The sequence below is a fragment of the Syngnathoides biaculeatus genome, chromosome 16, assembly GCF_019802595.1.
Source record: "Syngnathoides biaculeatus isolate LvHL_M chromosome 16, ASM1980259v1, whole genome shotgun sequence".
Lineage (NCBI taxonomy): Eukaryota > Metazoa > Chordata > Actinopteri > Syngnathiformes > Syngnathidae > Syngnathoides > Syngnathoides biaculeatus.
The window spans coordinates 997022-1019159 of NC_084655.1; the positions used below are offsets into that span (position 1 = coordinate 997022).

Genomic DNA, 22138 nt, shown 5'->3' on the forward strand with positions numbered 1-22138 from the left:
AGCAGAGAGCCATATGGTGGAACCTTAGAAAGGTAGAATGTTGTGCGGCCTTTCGGAAAGAGATGAGACAGGCTCTTGACGAACAGGAGGAGCTCCCGGAAGACAGGACTACTACAGCCAAGGTGATCAGAGAGACAGGCAGGAGAGTACTTGATGTGTCTTCTGGTAGGAAAGGGGAGAAGGCGACTTGGTGGTGCAACCCCAAAATACAGGAAGTCACACAAGAAAAGAGATTAGAGAAGAAGTGGGACACTTGAGAGGACAGAGGAAAGGCGAACGGAATACATTAAGATGCAACGCAGGCCAAAGGTAGAGGTGGCAAAGTCTAAACGACAAACATATGATGACATGTACACCAGGTTGGACCTGAAAGAACGTGAAAAGGATCTCTACAGGTTGGCCAGACAGAGAGATAGAGATGGGAAGGATGTGCAGCAGGTAAGGGTGAATAAGGATCGAGGTGGAAATGTGTTGGCTGGTGCCAGTAGTGTGCTGAATAGATGGAAAGAATACTTTGAGAAGTTGATGAATGAAAAAAATGAGAGAGAAGAGTCGAAGAGGCAAGTTTGAAGGACCAAGAAGTGGCTATGATTAGTAAGGGGGAGGTTAGAAAGGCACTACAAAGGATGAAAATGGAAAGGCAGTTCTAATGACATACCTGTGGAGGCCTGCAAGCAATTTGGAGAGGTGGCTGTGGAGTTTTTGACCAACTTATTCAACAGAAAACTAGCGAGCAAGAAGATCCCATAAGTATGGAGGAAAAGTGTAGTAGTTCCCATTTTTAAGAACAAATGCAGTGTTCAGATCTGTGGGAACTATCGAGGTATAAAGTTGATGAGCCACAATCAAGTTATGGGAAAGAGTAGCTGAGGCTAGACTCAGGACAGAAGTATCTGCGAGCAATAGTATGGTTTCATTCCTAGAAAGAGTATCACAGATGCTTGTGGAAAAATACAAAGAAGGTCAGAAGGAGCTACATTGTGTCTTTGTGGATCTAGAGACAGCCTATGACAGAGTACCAAGAGAGGAACTGTGGTATTGTATGCATAAGTCTGGTGTGGTGGAGAAATATGTTAGAATAGTACAGGACATGTATCATGTCAACCCAACATTACAACAGAAATAATAGGTGCTAAATTACTGTTATAAAATTACTCTTTTGTAAATAAATTATTTCACAGTACAAATTCTTCTGATCTTCCTTGAGAAGGTTCTACACCCTCATTGTTGCCGAGGTGTATGATCGTGCTAATTGGACTTAATGAGGAAAGCCACACACCTGTCAAAATAGGACCTTACAGCTCCCAGTGCATGTGAGAGTAACTGAGAATCATGAGCTCAAAGGAACTTGGGTGAACTTAATGGATGAACTGAATTCCTCAGAGACAGAATTTTGTCAAGGCCATGGTTACACAAAAAATCTGCTAAACGCAAGGTTCCTAAGAGCACAGCGGCCTTAAATGGATGATTTTTGGAACGACCAGAAACCTTTCCAAGAGCTGCCTGTCTGGCTAAACTGAGCAATTGGGGTGAAAGAACCTCTGTGAAAGAGGTAAAAATGAACCCAAAAATCACTGTGGCTGAGCTCCAGCAATGCAGTCCAGAAATGGGCAAAAGTTCTAGAAAGTCAACCATCACTACAGTCCTCCGCCAGTTGTTGCTTTGTGGCACAGTGGATCCACGAAAACCTCTCCTCAGTGCAAGACACATGAAAGTTCAGTTTGCTTTAAAAAAAAAAACAAAAAAAAAAAACCTGAAGGTCTCCAAGAAGGTGAAAAATAAGATTCTCAAAAAACATGTAAAGACTCCTCGCTGGCCTCAATTAAGATTAGTGTTCACAACTCAAGCAGAAGAAGGATAGTGGCCAAAAATGGCATCCATGGGAGAGTTCCCAGGCAAAAAAAAAAAACCCTGGTTTTAGCAGAGAATACAAAGGGCTCGTCTCACATTGGGCAAAAAACATCTTGATGATCCTCAAGACTTTTGGAGAAACAGTGGATTGATGAATTCAAAATTGAACTTTTTGGAAGGTTTGACGCTCAATTCATCTGGGGTAAAGATTACACAGCATTTGATAAAAAGAACATTATGACAGTGTAATGATCTGGCGCTGCTTTGCTGCCTCAGTACCAGGGCAACTTCCTGTAATTGATGGAACAATGAATTCTGCTGTGTACCAGAAAATCCTGAAGGAGAACGTCCAGCTATCAATTTGTGCCATCAATTTCAAGCGCTCTTGGATCAATGGCCAATGATCCAAAATATACCAGCACGTTCACCTCTGAATGGCTTGAAATAATCCACACAATTTATATTGAGGAGTGGCCAAGTCAAAGTCTGGATTTAGATCCAATTGAGATGCTACAATGTGACCTTAAACGGGCAGCTCTTGCGAGAAAACTCTCAAATGTGGCAGAGTTGAAATTCTGGAAAGAAGAGTTGAAAAAATTGCTCCAGAACTATGGGAAAAAGTCATCAACAATTATCGCAAACGTTTGACAATTCGTTATTAGGTTCAGGGGTCAATTACTTTTTTACAGAGGCTCTGAAAGGTTTGGATGTTTTTTGTGATATTATAATTGGTTTGATAATTTGAAACTTTTATGTGTGCGGGGAAAAACAAATGAAATGAGGAAGGTGGCAGTACTTTTTCATAGCACTGTACCCTGGATGAAAACCTTCTCCAGTCCTCAGGACCTCAGACTGGTCAACTTTCAACAAGACAATGACCCTAAGCACACACCTACAGTAAGACGGTGTGGTCTCAGAACAACTCCATGGCTGTTCTACAATGGCCCTGCCGAAACCTTGATTTAAACTTTGAGTATCTTTGGAGAGACCTGAAAATAACTGTCCACCAACATTCTGCATCCAACCTGAGAGAACTGGGAAAGATCGGCACGGAGGAATAGCAGATCATCCCCAAATTCAGGTGTGGAAAAATTGTTGCATCATTCGCAATACTCAATACTGAGGCAAGGGCCTGAATACTTATGGCTGTGTGATATTTCAGTTTTTCTTTTTTAATAAATATTTTTTTTAATATATTTTTAATAAAACACCCCTCAATATGGGGTGCTGTGTGTACATTGAGGAAAAAATGAATTTGAATAGTTTCAGCAAATGGCTGTGATATAACTGAGAAATGTAAAGGGGTCTTAATACTTTCTGTATCCAGTATGGAAAAATAAGAACCATGTTAGTGACCCAAATGGTTTTTTTTCAACATCCATCAAACAAATGGGGCAACACTGAAATTTTAAAAATTCACACCGTTGGCTAAATGTCAGGCAAAAGAGATCTATTTGTCTCCTGTAAAGTGAGAGAAGAAAACTATTAGTTCTAGAAAGTGCCTTTATAGAGCCCACGTAGCCAAGGTATTTCTTTACAATGTTGAAACGCTAATGGAGAAAGCAGATCAGTTGTTGTTTTTTCCTCAAATCTTCAAATAGGATGATAGTAAAAAGAAACAGTTAATTAGCTGTTTTTGAGTAATGGAGCCAGGCAGGGAGGCTGACTCATCTCCCTGAGGAAGTCCAATCCTCGTGTATTCCCTTCTTGAGGCCTCGTTTATTAAAGGTTGCAGTTGTACAATACATTAAGGTTGAGGTTGCAAATAACACCAGACTTTGGAAAAAAAAAAAAAAAATGTTTCATAAAAATAATTTGAAGAATATGCAGAGTTAAAGAAGACTCTCCCCAAATTTCACATGTACAATAAACCCTCGAATGTGAAGTAATATTATTATTACATATATTTTGGAGATTAATTAAAAATAAAGAACATTTTTGAAATCCAAGCACAAGCTGGATGTGTGCCAGCTTTCACAGCCAAATGCGGAAGAAACATCCTTGACTCCGCCCCTGACATCGCCAGTGGTTAGCATTACAAACCATTCATTCTAGCTAAGGCATCGACTCTCCGTTGTACTCGCTTTGTTGGCTCTAAGCACACAACACTTCCTGGTTACTATTTACGGCGATATGTGCGTGCAACCCCACCGCCAGTCGTTCATGAGAGGCTGACTGCTTGAAAAGTACAATGTGAGGGGGGAGTCTGGCCACGCTTGCTCTACATCAAAACAAACTCCTTAGAAAAGCATAAAATCTCCGCGGTCCAAATAATAGGACTGTTATTGTTCGTCGTTAGCTTCACATCCCCCTCTATAACACGTCAAGTGCTGGATATGTGTATTCTGGCTCAAGCACACAGGCTTGAACATCGTGCATCATGCTATTTTTGTTTTGTTTGTTTGTAATTATTTTTCACAAACATTTGCCACAAAATGCCAGATAGTGGACGTTCTCTGTTCGGTGAAACATATCCAGGAGCAATGGGGGGTCAGAACAGGAAGCACTGCAGGCGTGGCAAACGCTGATTGGCTGTCAGTTTTCCAGCCTGACTCATTAAAATGTCTGAGCGAGACAAGAATTTTGATAATACTTTTCCAATTTAGAGATGTTGGTGAAATCTCTGGATAACTCTGGCATTAAAAGAAACACTGAACCCTCATCTACTAACGTTTAATGTGTGCTCCCATTCCTATTAGTTTCGACAAAGTCTTCCTTTAACATGTATTGGAGCCACGACACTGATGTAGTGTAGGACGTTTTATCTTTGCAATTACCAATGATTGTGGAAATATTTTCTGAATAAAAAATATTAGTCAATATAAAACTTCCATATTTAAGCACAGATTGCAATATATTGCCATTTTGGAGGTCTTGTACAGGACAGACTTAAAGTGCATAAAATCTTCTGCCACAATAACTGTGCGGGCTAAAGCATATTAGCTTTTCGATTGGTAACTTAGGTTGCGATTGCATCTGAACAGCTGTTATCACAAGTTGACTTAATTGTCATCATTTCCAAGCGTAAACGTACGCGTCTGGCAGGCGTTTCTTTTGGAAAAACATTTGTTTATGACCTAAAGTATCACTTTGCTGGTCAACATGGCTCTTCTTTAGCCTGGTAGAAAAGATTCCATTCCTCATCCAATCATCAACTGGATATTTCTTGTTGGAGCAATTTTGTGAAAAAACAAGTCTCTCCCATGAATAACATTCACATAAATAGTCATACCTCACCTTTCTACCCCAGTGATGTGTTTACTCTGGTACTTTGTGGTAGAACTTTTCTGGATTTGTAGCCTCGCTGGGCACCAGTAGCACTGCATCTCTACCAGAACATTGGACGACTCCACTGTTCCTAGGATGTTGCGTAGGAAGCTCAGACTGGTGAGCTTCCTTGGCCAGTGTTGACGTGTTGCTAGTCGAGAAGTCCTTGGTGATGTGCGCTCCAGGGACTTGGTGTGTCTGACTCTATCCACCAGAGCGCGGAGTGTTCAGGGGAGCATGCTGGGATTGCTGGGAGTGTCCTTGTTTTTTTCCCACGTTCAGAGAGCGATTGTTGTGCTGCACCCACACGGCGAGGGGGCTCACCTCACTCCTGGAGTCTGGCTCGTCCGCGTTGCAGCTGAAACCCACCATAGCTGTTATATGCAAACGAGAAGAGGTTGGAGCTGTTTGTAGGCCTAAACTCATAAGTCAATAAGAGGAGGGTGCATGACACACAACCTTTAGGGCCTGTCTTGTTCAGAGTGATGGTGCTGGATATGTTGCTGCCAACCAGTACTGCCTGCGGTCTTCCTGTCAGAAAGTCCAGCAGTCAGTTTCACATTGAAGTGTTAAGCCCCAGCTGGTCATGTTTGTAGATCAGTTGTTGAGGGATCTTCTTTTCCTTTCGGGTTATCTCGTTAGTGTCGCCACTGAGCATCATCTTTTTCCATGTGGACCTATCTCCTGGATCTAACACTCTCACTGCAACTTCCCTCAGGTCTTCCTTCACAACATCCATCAACCTTCTCTTTGGTCTTCGTCTCGCTCTTTTGCATTGTAGCTCCATCCTCAGCGCCCTTCTGCAAATATACTCATTCTCTCTCTTGAAACTAGTCTCCAAAACATCCAACTTTGGCTGTCCATCCAATGAGCTCATTTCTAATCCTATCCTACCTGCTTGCTCTTTGAGAGAACCCCAACATCTTAATTTCTGCTACCTCCAATTCTGCTTCCTGTTCTCTTTTCATTGCCATCGTCTCTAATCCATACATCATGGCTAGCCTCACCACTGTTTTAGAGACTCTTCTGTCACAAAACACACCAGACACCTTCCGCCAGCTGTTCCAAACTGCTTGGACCAATTTCTTCACTTCCTTACCACATTCACCATTGCTCTGGTTTGTTGACCCCAAGTATTTGAAATCGTCCACCCTCACTATCTCTTCTCCCTGGAGCCTCACTCTTACCCTTATACCCCTCTCATTAGCACACATATATTCCATTTTACTTGGGCTAATCTTCATTCCTCTTCTTTCCAGTGCATGAACTCCATCTTTCTAATTGTTCCTCCACCTAAACCCTGCTTTCACTGCATATTACAATGTCATCTGCGAGCATCATGGTCCAAGGGTATTCCAGTCTAACCTCGTCTGTCAGCCTATCCATTACCAGAGAAAACAGGAAGGGGCTCAGGTCTGATCCCTGATGCAGTCCCACCTTCACCTAAAAGGGAAATTCCGGTGGTTTGGATTAACATATCTAATAGGTCATGTAATGTGTACTTTATCTTGACAATGTAATGTTAATCCTTTTTCATTTAATGGTGTTTTGAGAGGATTTTTATCGACAATTAGGAATTTTCAGGGGTGCCTCCATTTTGACGAGTCGCGTGAATCAAGATACCTCCCAATCACCAAATGGAAAGATCCCTCCGACGATAACTACTGGATACAAATATGTCACAATACATTTAGAATGACAAAAAAGTACAAATTTACAAGTACACCATCGAGTACTTTTGACTCCGTACACTAAGGATGAAATTGTCTTTACATTGAATATTTGTGCGCAAGGCACCCAAAATATTCCTCATACTTATTTTCAAGCTATGTGGGCATGCATACCATCCCAACACTTCTGGACTTAGGTTCCACAAAACCTTTCATATTTTGAACATTAGGATTCAACTTTCCCCTGAGGCAGGAGTCGGCAATCCGCGGCGCCTTCATCCTTATGTTGCAGCTCTGCATGGCTTGGGAAAATACAGTGAAGAAAATAGGTATTTGAACACCTTGCTATATTTCAAGTTCTCCCTCTTCGAAATAATGGAGGGGTCTGAAATTTTCATCGTAGGTGCATGTCCACTGTGAGAGAGATAATCTAAAAAGAAAAATCCAGAAATCACAATGTATGACTTTTTAACGATTTATTTGTGTGATACAGCTGCAAATAAGTATTTGAACACCTGAGAAAAACAATGTTAATATTTGGTACAGAAGCCTTTGTTTGCAATTACAGAGGTCAAATGTTTCCTGTAGTTGGTCACCAGGTGTGCACACTCTGCAGGAGGGATTTTGGCCCACTCCTCCACAAAGATTTTATCTAGATCAGACAGGTTCATGGGCTGTCGTTGAAAAACATGGAGTTTCAGCTCCCTCCAAAGATTTTCTATTGTGTTTAGGTCTGGAGACTGCTAGGCCACGCCAGAACCTTGATATGCTTCTTATGGAGCCACTTCTTGGTTTTCCTGGCTTTGTGCTAACGGTCATTATCATGTTGAAAGACCCAGCCACGACCCATCTTCAGTGCTCTGACTGAGGGTAAGAGGTTGTTCCCCAAAATCTCACAATACATGGCCGCAGTTATCCTCTCCTTAATACAGTGCAGTCGTCCTGTCTCATGTGCAGAAAAACACCCCTAAAGCATGATGCTACCACCCGCATGCTTCACAGTAGGGATGGTGTTCTTGGGATGCAACTCATCATTCATCTTCCTCCAAACACGGTTAGTGGAATTATGACCAAAACGTTTCATTTTGGTCTCATCTGACCACAAAACATTTTCCCATGACTCCTCTGTATCATCCAAATGGTCATTGGTAAACTTAAGACGGGCCTTGACATGTGCTGGTTTAAGCAGGGGAGCCTTCCGTGCCATGCATGATTTCAAACCATGATGTCTTAGTGAATTACCAACAGTCATCTTGGAAATGGTGGTCCCAGGTCTTTTAAAGTCATTGACCAAATCTTGTCGTGTAGTCCTGGTCTGATTCCTCACCTTTCTAAAGATCATTGAGACCCCAGGAGGTGATATCTTGCACGGGGCTTCACTCCGATTGAGATTGACTGTCATGTTTAGCTTCTGCCATTTTCTAATGATTGCTCCAACAGTGGACCTTTTTGCACGAAACTGCTTGGCAATTTCTCCGTAGCTTTTTCCAGCCGTGTGGAGTTGTGCAATTTTGTCTCTGGTCTCTTTGAACAGCTCTTTTGTCTTGGCCATGTTACAAGTTTGTCTTACCGATTTTATGGAGTGGACAGATGTCTTTATGCAGCTAACGGCCTCAGACCTCTGATTCAAGATAGTGCATGAGGTGGAGGTGAACTTTTAAAGGCAGACTAACACGTCTTGAGGGTCACAATTCTAGCTGATAGACAGGTGTTCAAGTACTTACTTGCAGCTGCATCACACAATTTGTTAAATTATATATTGTGATTTCTAGATTTTTCTATTTTTTATATCTCTCACACAGTGAGCATCCATCTACGATGAAAATTTGAGACCCCTCCATGATTTCTAAGTGGGACAACTTGCATTATATAACTTGCAATATAGCAGGGTGTTGAAATACTTTTCTTCACTGTAAATGTGTCCGCTTGAAGTGGATGATATTTGTCTAAAAAATGTGTATCATGTCTTCTTATTAAGTCAGTTTTTAAGTTCTTTCTTCAAACCATGTGCCATTTTGTTGATCATCAATTGCCTTCTTCGAAGTTGTTTGACAGCATTTGCCATGAGGCAGATTTGACAGCAGGCATGCGCGGAAAGACAAGCGACACCAAAACTGCACAATTTCTGAACAAAGTGTTTTGTTTATTCATTTATTTAATTGTAGTTCTATATTGTTAGAGGATTGTGATCTCGAAAAGAGAAAAAACACCCACATTGACCGCTCATTATACTAGATTTTAACACAGTGAAATTTAACCACGAAATCCCTCAATATAAGCAACATGAAAATGTTTGATGAGGGAAAATAGACAGTCTAGCCCACTGTTACACTTTCATTAAAAACATATCTCACAATTCCTCGCGCTCTCCTGGGCTTCTGCTTACTCTTCTTAATGCCTACATACAGAAAAGAACAGAAGTGCATGAAGCCTTAGTTCAAAAGTGGCCCAATTAGGCAAAATTAGAACTTCAAAGCTGCTTTGACTACAGACTGGAGTGTCTTTGTGAAAATTCAGCAAGCACCCTAGATGAATTCACTGCACGTCTGTTTCTGTCAGGAGGTACAAACAAAAACTTTTTGCACGTTCAATAATAAGACGTGGTTGACAGCCAGACTGAGGAAACTCCATCAGGCTAAAGAGGTTGCATTTTTGTAGTGGGGATAGAGCCCTGTACAATCGCAGTAGAAACCAGCTGACTAAAGAAATTAACATTGCAAAGAGGGACTTTGCTGCTAAACTGGAAAAATATCTTGGTACTAATGAGTCCAAATCAGCCTGCCCCGGATTACAATCGCTCATTAATAACAAGCGACGTTCTTCACCAGGAGAAAACAATAGCGGGCGAGCCGACGACCTAAATAGCTTTACCTGCAGATTTGAAATGGACCCTACCACACCACCCACCCACCAAGCTGCACCTGCAGATTCTCCATTCTGCTTGATCCAACAGCCGAAAAGAACACAAAAAAAACTTTCCAACCTGGCATCCATTTTCTCATTTGTCTCTTGTTTAGCCTTCGCCACCACGATCGGAGCCCGACATTGATTCTCAATGTTTCTTTTCTCCTCTCTCCTGTTCTGTGTCCCACTTATTTTCACTAACCTTTCATGTATGACTTACTTTACTTTGAGGTTCCACTTCCAAGTCTCCTTCTTTCTTTCCCTACCAGATAACACTCCAAGTATTCTCCTGCCTGTCTCTCTGATCACCTTGGCTGGACAGTGGTATGTTGGCATACGAGTTTAATTTTTCCCTTGACTTAGCTTATTCCGAAGCACATTTCCCCATTGAAATGAATGTAATGGCATTAATCCGTTGCCACCCTCAAAATGCCAACCCGGCTAAATTTGAAATTGAGCGTGTTATGTATGTCATTAGCGGCTATGCCTCACAGGTAGGATGTGACCTAGAGATGAAAGAGAAATTCTGGAAGGAACTAGATGAAGTAGTTCTGAGCATCCCAGGGAGAGTGAGAGTTGTGATTGGTGCAGATTGTAATGGATATGTTGGTGAAGGAAACAGGGGCGATGAAGAAGTGATGGAAAAGTACGGCATCCAGGAAAGGAACTTTGAGGGACAGATGGTGGTGGACTTTGCAAAAAGGATGGAAATGGCTGTAGTGAACACTTATTTCCAGAAGAGGCAAGAACATAGACGAAGAGAAGGTAGAGTTGAAGAGGCAAGGAAGAATGACCAGGAAGTGGCAATGATGGGGTAAGTCAGTAACGGGGGAAATTAGAAAGGCACTGAACAGAAATGGAAAGACAATTGTTCCTGATGACATACCAGTGGAAGTATGGAGGCAATTTGGAAAGGTGGCTGTGGAGTTTTTGACCAACTGATTCAATAGAATACTAGCGCGAGAGAAGATGCCAGAAGAATGGAAGAAAAGTGTGCTATTCCCCATTTTTAAGAACAAAGGCGATGTTCAGAGCTGTGGAAACTATAGAGGAATAAAGATGATGAGCTACACAGTGAAGTTATGGGAAAGAGTAGTGGAGGTTAGACTCGGGTAAGTATTTGCGAGCATCAGTATGGTTTCATGCCAAGAAAGAGTACCACAGAGGCATTATTTGCCTTGAGGATGCTCGCGGAAAAGTACAGAGAAGGTCAGAAGGAGCTACATTGTGTCTTTGTGGATCTAGAGACAGCCTATGACAGAGGACCAAGAGAGGAACTGTGGTACTGCATGCGCAAGTCTGGTGTGGCAGAGAAATATGTTAGAATAGTACAGGACATGTATGAGGGCAGCTGTACAGCGGTGAGATGTGTCTTCGATGTGTCAGAAGAATTTAACGTGGATGTGGGACTGCATCTATTAGAAAGATGGATGCACGCACTGGAATGGAGAGGAATGAAGATGAGCCGAAATAAAACGGAATATATGTGTATGAATGTGGGGGGCGGAGGAGAAAGAGTGAAGCTCCTGGGAGAAGAGATAGCGAGGGTGGACGACTTCAAATACTTGGTCAACCATGGACAGGAATGGAGGGTGTGGCAAGAACGTGAAGAAGTGGGTCCAAGCGGGGTGGAACAGTTGGCGGAAGGTGTCTGGTGTTCTATGTTACAGAAGAGTCTCGCTAGGATGAAGGGCATAGTTTATAAAACAGTGGCAAGGCCGGCCATGATGTACGGATTAGAGAGAGTACCACTGAAGAAACAACAGGAAGCAGAACTGGAGGTAGCAGAAATGAAGATGCTGAGGTTCTCTCTTGGAGTGAACAAGTTGGATAAGATGAGTGTAGGAATAATTGTGATCATAATTATCATACATCTGCTTCCAATAAAGAAATGCTCTGCTCGAGATAACATGGCAGCCTACTAGCAGGAGATAGCTAGAACAAAAACATCTAATCATCAAGAACGAAAACATCTAATCATCAGAACTGTTAGAACTGCTGCCTGTTAAAGAAATGACCACACATGTATTCAGCAATCTTCCACACATGCACACGCACGTGAACAAACGTACACCTTGTTTCAAACTGTTTTGCTTGTCGTCTCCTTTTTGTAACATCCATGTAAATAAGGGGCGTCTTAAAACTAAATAGAGGTGCTGAGGAGAAGATAATCAGAGAGTGCAGTGGTGAATTGTAGGAGACAGTTCCTCTCCTCTCTCCTCGCGAGACTTGAACTGGTGTGTTTGCTTCCTTTTTTGTCCTGTTTAATGAATGTCTGATTGGTGAACCTGACAATGAGGAATGAGTTTATTAGAGGGACAGTTAAAGTTAGATGTTTTGGAGACAAGGTTAGAGAGGGCAGACTATGATGGTTTGGACATGTTCAGAGGCGAAAGAGTGAGTGTATTGGTAGAAGGGTGCTGAGGATGGAGTTGCCAGGCAAAAGAGTTAGAGGAAGACCAAAGAAAAGGTGGATGGATGTTGTGAGGGAGGACATGAGGACAGTGGGTATTAGAGATGAAGATGCATGAGATAGGCTTAGAGGGAAAAAGATGACACGCTGTGGCGACCCCTCATGGGACAAGCCAAAAGAAAAAGAAGACAATCTTTGAACTTAATTGCAACAAGTTGTTTTTCTTTCACTTTTGCCGAACTTAATGTGCATCATTTCACTTAGCTACATGCTTAATGCTACTGTACACTTAATGAATAAACTTAAATTAATTTAATCGCTTCTGTACAATTTTTTTTTCAGTTTTGCCTAATTATCTTTCGGTCTTTTCCCTTGTACATTTTTTGCCTTTTTTCCGACCCATTCTGTCGACAGACGGCTGTTTAAAAAAAATAAAAAACTTGTCGAAGGAGCTTTGTTTCTGCCTCTTTTTGTCATTACATACCGCCAATGAACAACCAGTTGCAACATTTTCTGGACGTTTCTTCACTACAAAATCTGAAAATTTCTTCCACATTGCTAACACTTTTTATCTTGGTGGTAGAGATAACCTCCACCTCTTTGTCCTCATCAGAAGTCTCACTCTGCACCTCTCATGCTACTGCATATGTAGCTCCTTTAATTCCTCCGTTATCGGCGCCTCCTCGGGTCCGTACTTTGAAATTATTTTCAACCCTTGGCTGGCGTTATGGGTTTGATGTATTCCTTCTATTTGAGAATTGTACATATTGTAATAAAGTGTCTGTAACTATGAGTGTATCCCTTTAAGAGCAGAGGGGGGCGGCTTAAGGTAGACTGAGCTGGAATATGTGGCCAAACATCAGCTCGTAGTTAGTTAGTGTTCGGCATAATGAATAAAAATTGACTAAAACCAAGTGGTCACTCCTTTTCCCCATTGCCCATGACAGAGGACATTACGGTATGGTTGACGTAGAACGGTCATTCCTCTTTGGCAAGTCACTCACTGATCTGTATTTTATTATTTCACATTTTTATTCCATCAACATCATCCTCTTCTTCTCACCACTTTCCTTAGCAATTGCTTTCTCGAGCCGTATGGTTGAGAATGGTTGAATATTCACTTCCACGAAATTCAAAATAACAATGCGAGCACAGCTGCACAGAGTTGCTACCGAGCCAAGTTTCACAGGTGGAAAGACAGAGTGAAGCTCGAAAAGCTGAGCGGAACCTCTGTGCATTTCAGCATTTTAACAATCTCGGCAACATCTACAAGCCATCATTCATATGTCAAATCCTGGGTCGCGAGACAAAGCAAAGAATTGTCTCAGCTGCGGCTCGTATCTCAGAAAACTCGTATGTCAAGGTCCCACTGTAGTAGTCCAGTTTCCTCCTGTCCATCAAGAGGCCGTCTCACCTTTTCCTGAAAAGCCACACAACACGCTTCCTTTCTCAACTTCCATTACATGGTTCTCTGGGCAAACTGTGTCTTCTTAACCTTCCTTCCCATCACGAGAGTCATCATACACACCACTATACTATGTCTACCAACACACTCCCTGACCACAACATTACACTCAGTCAATTAGATATCAATTGACCCCTCCGTAGAAATTGCGTCATCCGCGTCGCTGACCAATCAGAGGCCAGAGATCGGCATAAACCACGCCCCTTTTTGGGACCCGCAGTTTCCTCAGACAACGTTGTATGGTCCAGTATAGCTTTTGTTAGCGTTTTATCACGTATTTGGGTTCTTTAACAATAGATATGGTTAAGCGGTGTAGTCACGGACTTTATAATAGTGATGACAGGTATCCTGAAAGGCTAGTTGGTAGAGTTCAATTTGTACCTTTTCCAAAACCGAAGACCCAGTACGAAAAATGTTTTCGATGGATCAAACTTTGTGGAAGACCGCATCATCAACTGAATCCATCAACCTGAACAGATATGTTTGCACGAAGGTAAGCCCTATATTTGATTTTCAATACATGTCACATATAAATGAATTAGCAGTTCTTTGCTTGCATAACATAGCTAAGTGTGAATGATTGACACACTTGATCTGTGTTGAGCGATATTTTGCGATGATCTGATTGCACAAACGTGTCCCTTTGTTCGCGGCTACGGTAAACCGGACTGTGTTTCCACAAAGGTATGCCCTATATTTGATTTTCAATACATGTCTCATATAAATAAATTAGCAGTTCTTCACTTGCATTACATAGCTAAGTGTGAATGATTGACACACTTGATCTGTGTTGAGCAATATTTTGCGATGATCTGACTGCACAAACATGTCCCTTTGTTCGCGGCTACGGTAAACCGGACTGTTTGCACGAAGGCATGCCCTATATTTGATTTTCAATACATGTCTCATATAAATGAATTAGCAGTTCTTTGCTTGCATAACATAGCTAAGTGTGAATGATTGACACACTTGATCTGTGTTGAGCGATATTTTGCGATCTGACTGCACAAACGTGTCTCTGTTCGGCGCTTCCGAGTGAAGCTAAACAGGACTTTGTTTGCACGAAAGTATGCCCTATATTTGATTTTCAATACATGTCTCATATAAGTGAATTAGCAGTTCTTCGTTTGCATAACATAGCTACGTGTGAATGATTGACACACTTGATCTGTGTTGAGCGATACTTTGCGATGGTCTGACAAAGGTGTCTCTTTGTTGGCGGTGAGCTAAGCTAAACCGGACTAGCAGTCCTAAGAACCTTCAACGTGCACCGAGACACCAAGACTGAAGGACGGATGTTTGAGGACACTAAAGTAGTGATTGTCGTACTCGGTCGGGACTTACGTAGGTTCGGCACTAATTTAAGAATAATTATTGAGGGGAGCGCGTGACGTTACACAAAGAAAACGAGAGAAACAACTCTTAAATCAAGCCTCGCCTTCTTCTTTTCCTTCATACGGCAGTTCACAAACGGCTATACAGATACATATACAGATTCTGCACTCAAGTGTGATATGTAACACGAAAATAGGAAACTGTCAATGACGAATTCGTCCTTGGGGTATAATATATTATGTGGCTTCTCTGTCTTCCTCTGACTCTTGAAAGATCTCGCGCTAATATCAATGGTTTCTCCGTCGATATGCATGTAAATACCATTGAAATACCCCTCGCTGAAATACTTGAAGCCTTGCTGTCTGCTTTTCAACGGTATTTCACTGTTAGCTAAGAATGCGAGTGAGAAATCAGCCAGTAAATCGGACAGTTTCGCTCTATTCTTTTCTTGCTGCGCCGCCCTTTTTGCTAATTGTTTGTCTGACGTAGGCGCACGTGGCGTGACGTCACTTCAGGAGGCGTGGTTAAGTGCCCTGTCAATTACATTTTCTGCACAAAATGTAATCCAACTGGGCCCTTCTACGGCGCTCTATGAGGTCACCCGATGTTCCTGCTTCTTCTGTAAAAATAACACATTTTTACAAAGTATTTAAAAGTGTTCAATACAGCAATTTCCATTCTTTTTGCAAAGTCTCCCACCATTTCTCCCTCAGTCACTTTTTTGGATCCCAGACTTACCCATAACCCCTATTTCTTTCTCCAATGTCTCCATTACAATCTGCACCAATAATAAGACTCTGTGTCTGGGATGCTCAGAACTATTTCATGTAGTTCCTTACAGAATTTCTGTTTCAGCTTTAGGTCACATGCCAACCATGGAGCATAGCCCCTAATCACATGAGAATTAGAATCAGTTTTAATGGCCAAGTGTGTAAAAGCACACAAGGACTTTTTCTCCGGCAGTCAGTGCTGCCCTGGTACGACATTCAGAACAAAGAACAGGGAACAACATGAGAAAAAGGTTATTCCCCAAAATCTCACAATACATGGCTGTGGTCTGGCCTCTCCTTAATACAGTGCAGTCGTCCTGTCCCATTTGCAGAAAAACAACCCCAAAGCATGATGCTACCACCTGCAGGCTTCACAGTAGGGATGGTGTTCTAGGGATGGAACTCATCATCCGTCTTCCTCCAAACACGGTTAGTGGAATTATGACCAAAAGGTTACATTTTGGTCTCACCTGACCACAAAACATTCTCCCATGACTATATACACTAATATTCATTGAACCAGCAGGATGTGAGTGAGTCTCCAAACATGGCATAAGGCAAAAAATTTGTTGATTCGCTGATCAAGAATTTGACTTAATTGCCAGATGCTACTTTTGACTTTGATTGATCTGTAGCGCTTTTCTGATGGAAGGAGCTGGAAGAGCTGGTGGCCAGGTTGTGGAGGGTCCGAAAGGATCCTGCCCGCTCTGGACCTAGTTCGCGCTGGGTGTCAGTTTCATTCGGAGTTGGTCCTTTTTCGTGGCAACCCCAAACCAGACATTGATGCAGGTACACAGTACTGATTGGATGACCGCTGTATAGAAGTGTCTCAGCAGCTCATGTGACAGGCCGTGGTTCCTCAGAAGCCGCAGGAAGTGGATCCTTTGCTTGGGCTTTTTTGAGGATGGAGGTGATGTTTGTCTCTCACTTCAGGTCCTTTGAGACTGTAATTCCCAAGAACACGAAGGTCTTGACAGTTGACAAAAGACAGTTGGACAGCGTCAGAGGCACCTGCGGTGAAGATGGCTTTTGAAGTCCACGATCATCTCTCCAGTCTTTAGAATCTTCAACTCCAGGTTATGTTGACCACAAAAAAGCTCCACTTCCTGTCGATATGCAGACTCGTCGCCGTTATTGATGAGGCCGATGACCGTGGTGTTATCTGCGAACTTCAGGAGTTAGTCACATGCCACGAGGTACAGTCGTTAGTGTTGAGCAAAAAGAGGAGAGGGGAGAGGACACAACCTTGGGGTGCCCAGTGCTAATAGTGCACGTGGATGAGGTGGTGTCCCCGAGCCTCACCAGCTGTGTCATGCCCGTCAGGAAGTTGTCGGTCCACTGGGAGATGGCAGGCGAGACACTGAGTTGGAGAAGTTTAGAGGAGAGGAATTCAGGGATGATGGTGATAAACGCAGAGCTGAAGTCCACCAACAAGATCCTCGCATAGGTACCCTCACTGTCAAGTTGTTCAAGGATTCATCGGCAGACCTGTTAGCTCGATAGGCAAACTGCAGTGGGTCCACCTGGGGACCTGTGACGCTCTTGAGGGTGTCCAGCACAAGGCGTTCAAAGGACTTCATGACCACAGACGACAAGGTAACAGTCCTGTAGACCTGAGACTATGGATTTTTTGGGGACCGGTATAATGGTGAAACGTTTGAAGCAGGTTGGTACTTCACACATTTGTAGAGGCCTGTTGAATATCTTTGTGAAGACGGGAGCAAGTTGGTCAGAGCAGATTTGAAGGCATGGGGACACAAGGTCTGGGCCCGGCGCTTTGCTGATCTTTTGTTGTTTGAAGATCTGTCTGTCGCTTTCATGGATGTTAATTGGTGGAATGCAAGGTGGTGGGGCTTGGTGGGTACGTGGTTTGGAAGTGTCTATTTCAAATCCGCAGTCAAGGCCATTTTGGTCGCCGGGTAGTTCGCTCTTGTTTTCTACTGGGGGAGAACGTCGCTTGTAATGAGTGTTCAATTGTAATTGTGCCAAACTGATTTGGTGTCATTAGCGCTGATATGTTTTCCAGTTTAACTTTATAGTTCCTCTTTGCAATGTTAATTTCTTTCATCAGCTGGTTTCTAGTGCGCTTCTAGAGGGCCCTGTCCCCACTACGATCTGCAATCTCTTTAGCCTGGCGTAGTTGTCTGCTGGCTGAGAACCACGGCTTGTTGTTATTGAACGTGCGAAAAGTTCTTGGTACACACACCTCCTCTCAGAAACTGACATACGCGGTGACAATTTGGTGAATTCATCGAGGCTGCACAGCTTGTGTATATCAGTGAGGAAAAAAAGTATTTAGTCAGCCACCAACTGTCCAAGTTTACCAACTCAGAAACCTAAGGATAGGCCTGTAATTGTCACCATCAGTATAGAGCTTGTCACATCATAGTTTGTACAGCGCCATATTGCCGGTCAAACCGAGCTGCTTGGCAGTGCGGGAGTCATTGAACCGGTGCAGATTTTTCAAATTGCCCGAGACCTGTTATGCTGTTTGCTGCCACAATAGACGAGTCAGTTCTTCAAAGATATCATTCTGTAGAATACCAGCTGCTAGATTGTACCCAACGAAATACACGCCTGTGTTGCGATCATTTCATTTCAGGTAGGAATTATTCTTCTCAATCTCAAGTTATCAAGATGTATTTATAATGCCAAGTTGACTCATTTGAGAACAATGCATATTTTTAAAAAAAATTGTAAAAAGTATTGAAAAAATCTGAGTAGGTCCATCAGTATGGGGGATTTTGTCTTGATTGAGAACAGATTCAGCAACGTATTAGAGCACAGCAAAGTATTAGTTTTCGTCCAGACTTTTATATGCTTTCAAACTCTTCCATGTAAATCTCCATGACTTATTCACCTGATACATGTGTATATCCAGTTGTCCAAGACCAGCTGAAGTGAATAAACAGTCGAAATTTTTCTCGACGAAAACATCGAATTTGTGATTAAACGTGGATCCTCTATGCCAAGTGTCTCTAATCTTTCCACGTACCTTTGTTTATTATCACCTTCTAAATGTTTAACGGTCTCGTACAAAACTCTGGGTGTCATGCTATAAGACATATTTTTGTTTCATCTCAACGGAATTAACTTGCAACAATGCGTTGTTTGACCGGCAATATGGCAATATCACCTGGTCTAATGACGTAGTGAACCAGTTATATATCTCACCTATTAGAGATTTTGCCTATGAGATTACACTGCGGTTTTTCACATTTCACGAGGGTTCTAGTCCCCATTAACCGCAAAAAAATGAGGGATTCATGTATTCTGTAAATATTTATATAAATGTGAAATTGTGTTGTGTATGTCAAATGAGAAAACACTCCTATATAAGTAATGAGGGTTCGTACGGGTCAGGGAATTTCTGGAATATCATGGAAATAAATGTTGCCTTTGGTCTCACCTGACCACAGTAAAAGTCCGGTAAATATAAAATATTTGACTTGGGTCAGGGAATGTCATGGGATTTTCAGTCACTGTGATTTAACTAGCGCGATCGCACTCGCAAATCTGCACAGTCGAGCACGAAAAATCACACGCATAAAATTTGTTACGAGTAGAAATACATAGACATTCTCAGCGCACATGAAAACCAATCCAGCGCTGTGAACCACAGACTGACTTTTTTTTTTTTTTCCCCCCCCAACACGGAAGCACACTCTCATGATAGTTTACCCGAATCCGCCCACCTTCGGCTCTTAAAGGGGTATACTCATAATTACAAACACCGTCCACCCACACAGTCTGGGCAGCGTAGAGCAAAGAGTTACACATGCTGCTCGTGTTTACGCTCGATAATAATGATAAAAGTAAAAAAATAAAAAGTGCTGTTGCTTTAATGAATGTCGGGTGATGTGAATAATAGAAGAAAAAGTGGTGCAACTGGATGAGATTTTCTCTTTTTTTTTTTTTTTGAGTAAAAGAGGTCTGGTCTGAAGCCAAAGTAGAAAGTACAGGATAAGCTGGTGTATAATGTTAAAATTCTACCTTGGCACAACCTGATTGAGGATGAAAACACAGACAATACAGTGCATAAATAGCTAATTCTGTATTTTAAATATCGGCAACATAACATTAACCTCAGATAAAAATATATGTTCAACATGTAATTATAATTTATATTTTTACTAAACATAAATTTCACAGTCATTATGAGGCGTCTACTACATTGATAAGCTGTGGCACTTATTATTGAAGTGAAAACACATGATCATATAGCTGAAATATTGCTGTCTACCACAATCAGTCAAATCCAATATTAGTCATGGAAATTTGTATTTAATACTTGGAAAGTCATGGAAAATTCATGGAATTTTGATTCTCTGGAAGTGTATGAACCCTGAGTAATATAAGCAATCACCACATCCGTGCAATTTATTTTTAACTTGTTAATCTCCATAAACACTGAAATTTATAACTTGTTTTCACTTAATTTGACCTCTTCAGTGAGTTTAATCAAGTCTATCTTGGGTTTGAAAGAGGGTGTTGAAATCTGTCTAAATGTCTGAGGTGGCTATGCGAAGGACAGGTGAGACATGGTCATCAGTGATAGAGGATCTGTGTTTGGATTTATCGAACTTCATGACTGAGAATGTCTGTTCACATATGTAAGTTGATCCAAAGAGGACTAGAATCATCTGACCATGCCTTCTCAGGTGTGGATAGTTCTCCTCTTGAGGGAAGAAGGAAGAACAAAAATCCAGCAGTGAGACTGACCTCTCTCACTATGTTCTGTTAAATTTTCCTCCAAAATGGAACAAACATTGATTTATTGTTCTCGCTCTGATAATATCAACTGTTCCAGTTACAGCACCAAAAACATGCTTAATTTTTAACACTGATTTACCCAACACTTCCTTATGTACAATACACTTTGTTATTGTCCCTATAAACAGAAATGTATCTTGTTCTTTGTTCTTGTTGCTATGTCGTACTAGGGCAGCACTGACTGCCCGAGATAAATTCCTTGTGTTTTTACACACTTGGCCATTAAAGCTGATTATCTGCTAGCTCCTCCATGATTTGAAAGTCTGCAGTTATCCCGCGTAGAAGATGAGCAGTTGGGCGGTGTCGCGTACATTGCAGCTCTCATCCAACACCAGAGGAAAAATAGTCAAAGTCGGCCGCTTTGTTCTCGTGCTGGAGCTCCAAGTTTCCAGTGATGTCCTCAAGCCGCCTCGTTACACTGCATCAGGAGAGTGGCACATTCTCTAATGCTCCCCTTTTTTCAAGGGATATCAACATAATGGGTTCCAATGATCACTCCTTAGTTAATTCTCCATCAGAAATTACTATTTTTTGTGGGGGGGGTGTGGGGGGGCGCGAATATGTGAGAAATGACATAACTTGTCCTGACGGCTGCATATCTGGTTGTGCAACGTTTTGTTGGCTTCACAGTTTCGTCACAGTTTTTTTAGCAATGCATCGGACTCCCTGTCCCGCTGTTCATCTGACAGATTTCTGTATTCATCCTCATGTTTGGTCATGTATTGACATTTCAAATTGTCTTTTAACACAGCGACCTGTGTTGAACAAATTTAGTATACAGCTTTACCATTGAATTTGTAAAGAAGCACTTGGCAGTCCATTTCTTGTTGAAAACGCAGCATTCGTTATTCATTTTTATTTTGAGTTTTGTGGGAGCCAGAAATCTTGATAATTTATTATTTCATTAAAAGTCAGACAGTGATTATTTGTTCTTTTTTTCTCATTTTGTCTCTCACAGGTAAAATATACATATGATAAATTGTAGCCATATCTCGTATTTTTAAATTGGAGAACTTGCAAAATTGGTGGCTGGTTAAATACTTTTTTTTCGGTCCAACGTATATCACTAGTTTTTCTAACTTTGTCAGAAAAGCTTGTGTCCTGATTTGCATCTACAGTAAATCTAACCCTCAACCACATTACCAGACATTTTTCTCAGTTCTTTTCAAGAACATTAACTTTTATTTATTGTTCCATTTCAAACAAAATCCAGGTGATATATTCATTGGTCATCTTTTAAAATTGTTGGGCACTGGAACTCCCCAACTGACAGAGACTGAAACACCGACTTGTCACATCCGAGTTATTTTTAGACATCTCCAGAGATTTTCATTTAGATACAGGTCTGGGCTGTGGTTGGGCCAATCAAGGATGTTCCTAGACCAAGAGTGTCGCAAGTCGAGGCCCGGGGACCAGATGCATGTCGCTACATGATTTTATGTGCACCGTGAAGGAAAATCATCAGTGTTAAATTCCATGATTCTTTTTTAAAATCTGTAGAAATTTTTAAAATTATATGAATAACATTGAGTCAATGCAAGCATTTTTGTGTTACTAAACATCCACAACAGTTGAAAACCCCATTACCCTTGATTTCTGATTTCAAAACTAGTTCATAAATTTAATGTGTAAATATGAAGCAAGTAAAGGTTTTTATTTTCAGTCATCCCACTGATGGAAACCATAAGCA

General features: G+C 41.7%; 1 protein-coding gene across 3 annotated transcripts in view; it reads left to right on the top strand.

The window, feature by feature from the left end:
• carm1 (coactivator-associated arginine methyltransferase 1) overlaps window positions 1-22138 on the top strand; it is a 170636-nt gene that overhangs the window by 147209 nt on the left and 1289 nt on the right. The gene's annotated exons all lie outside the window — the stretch shown is intronic.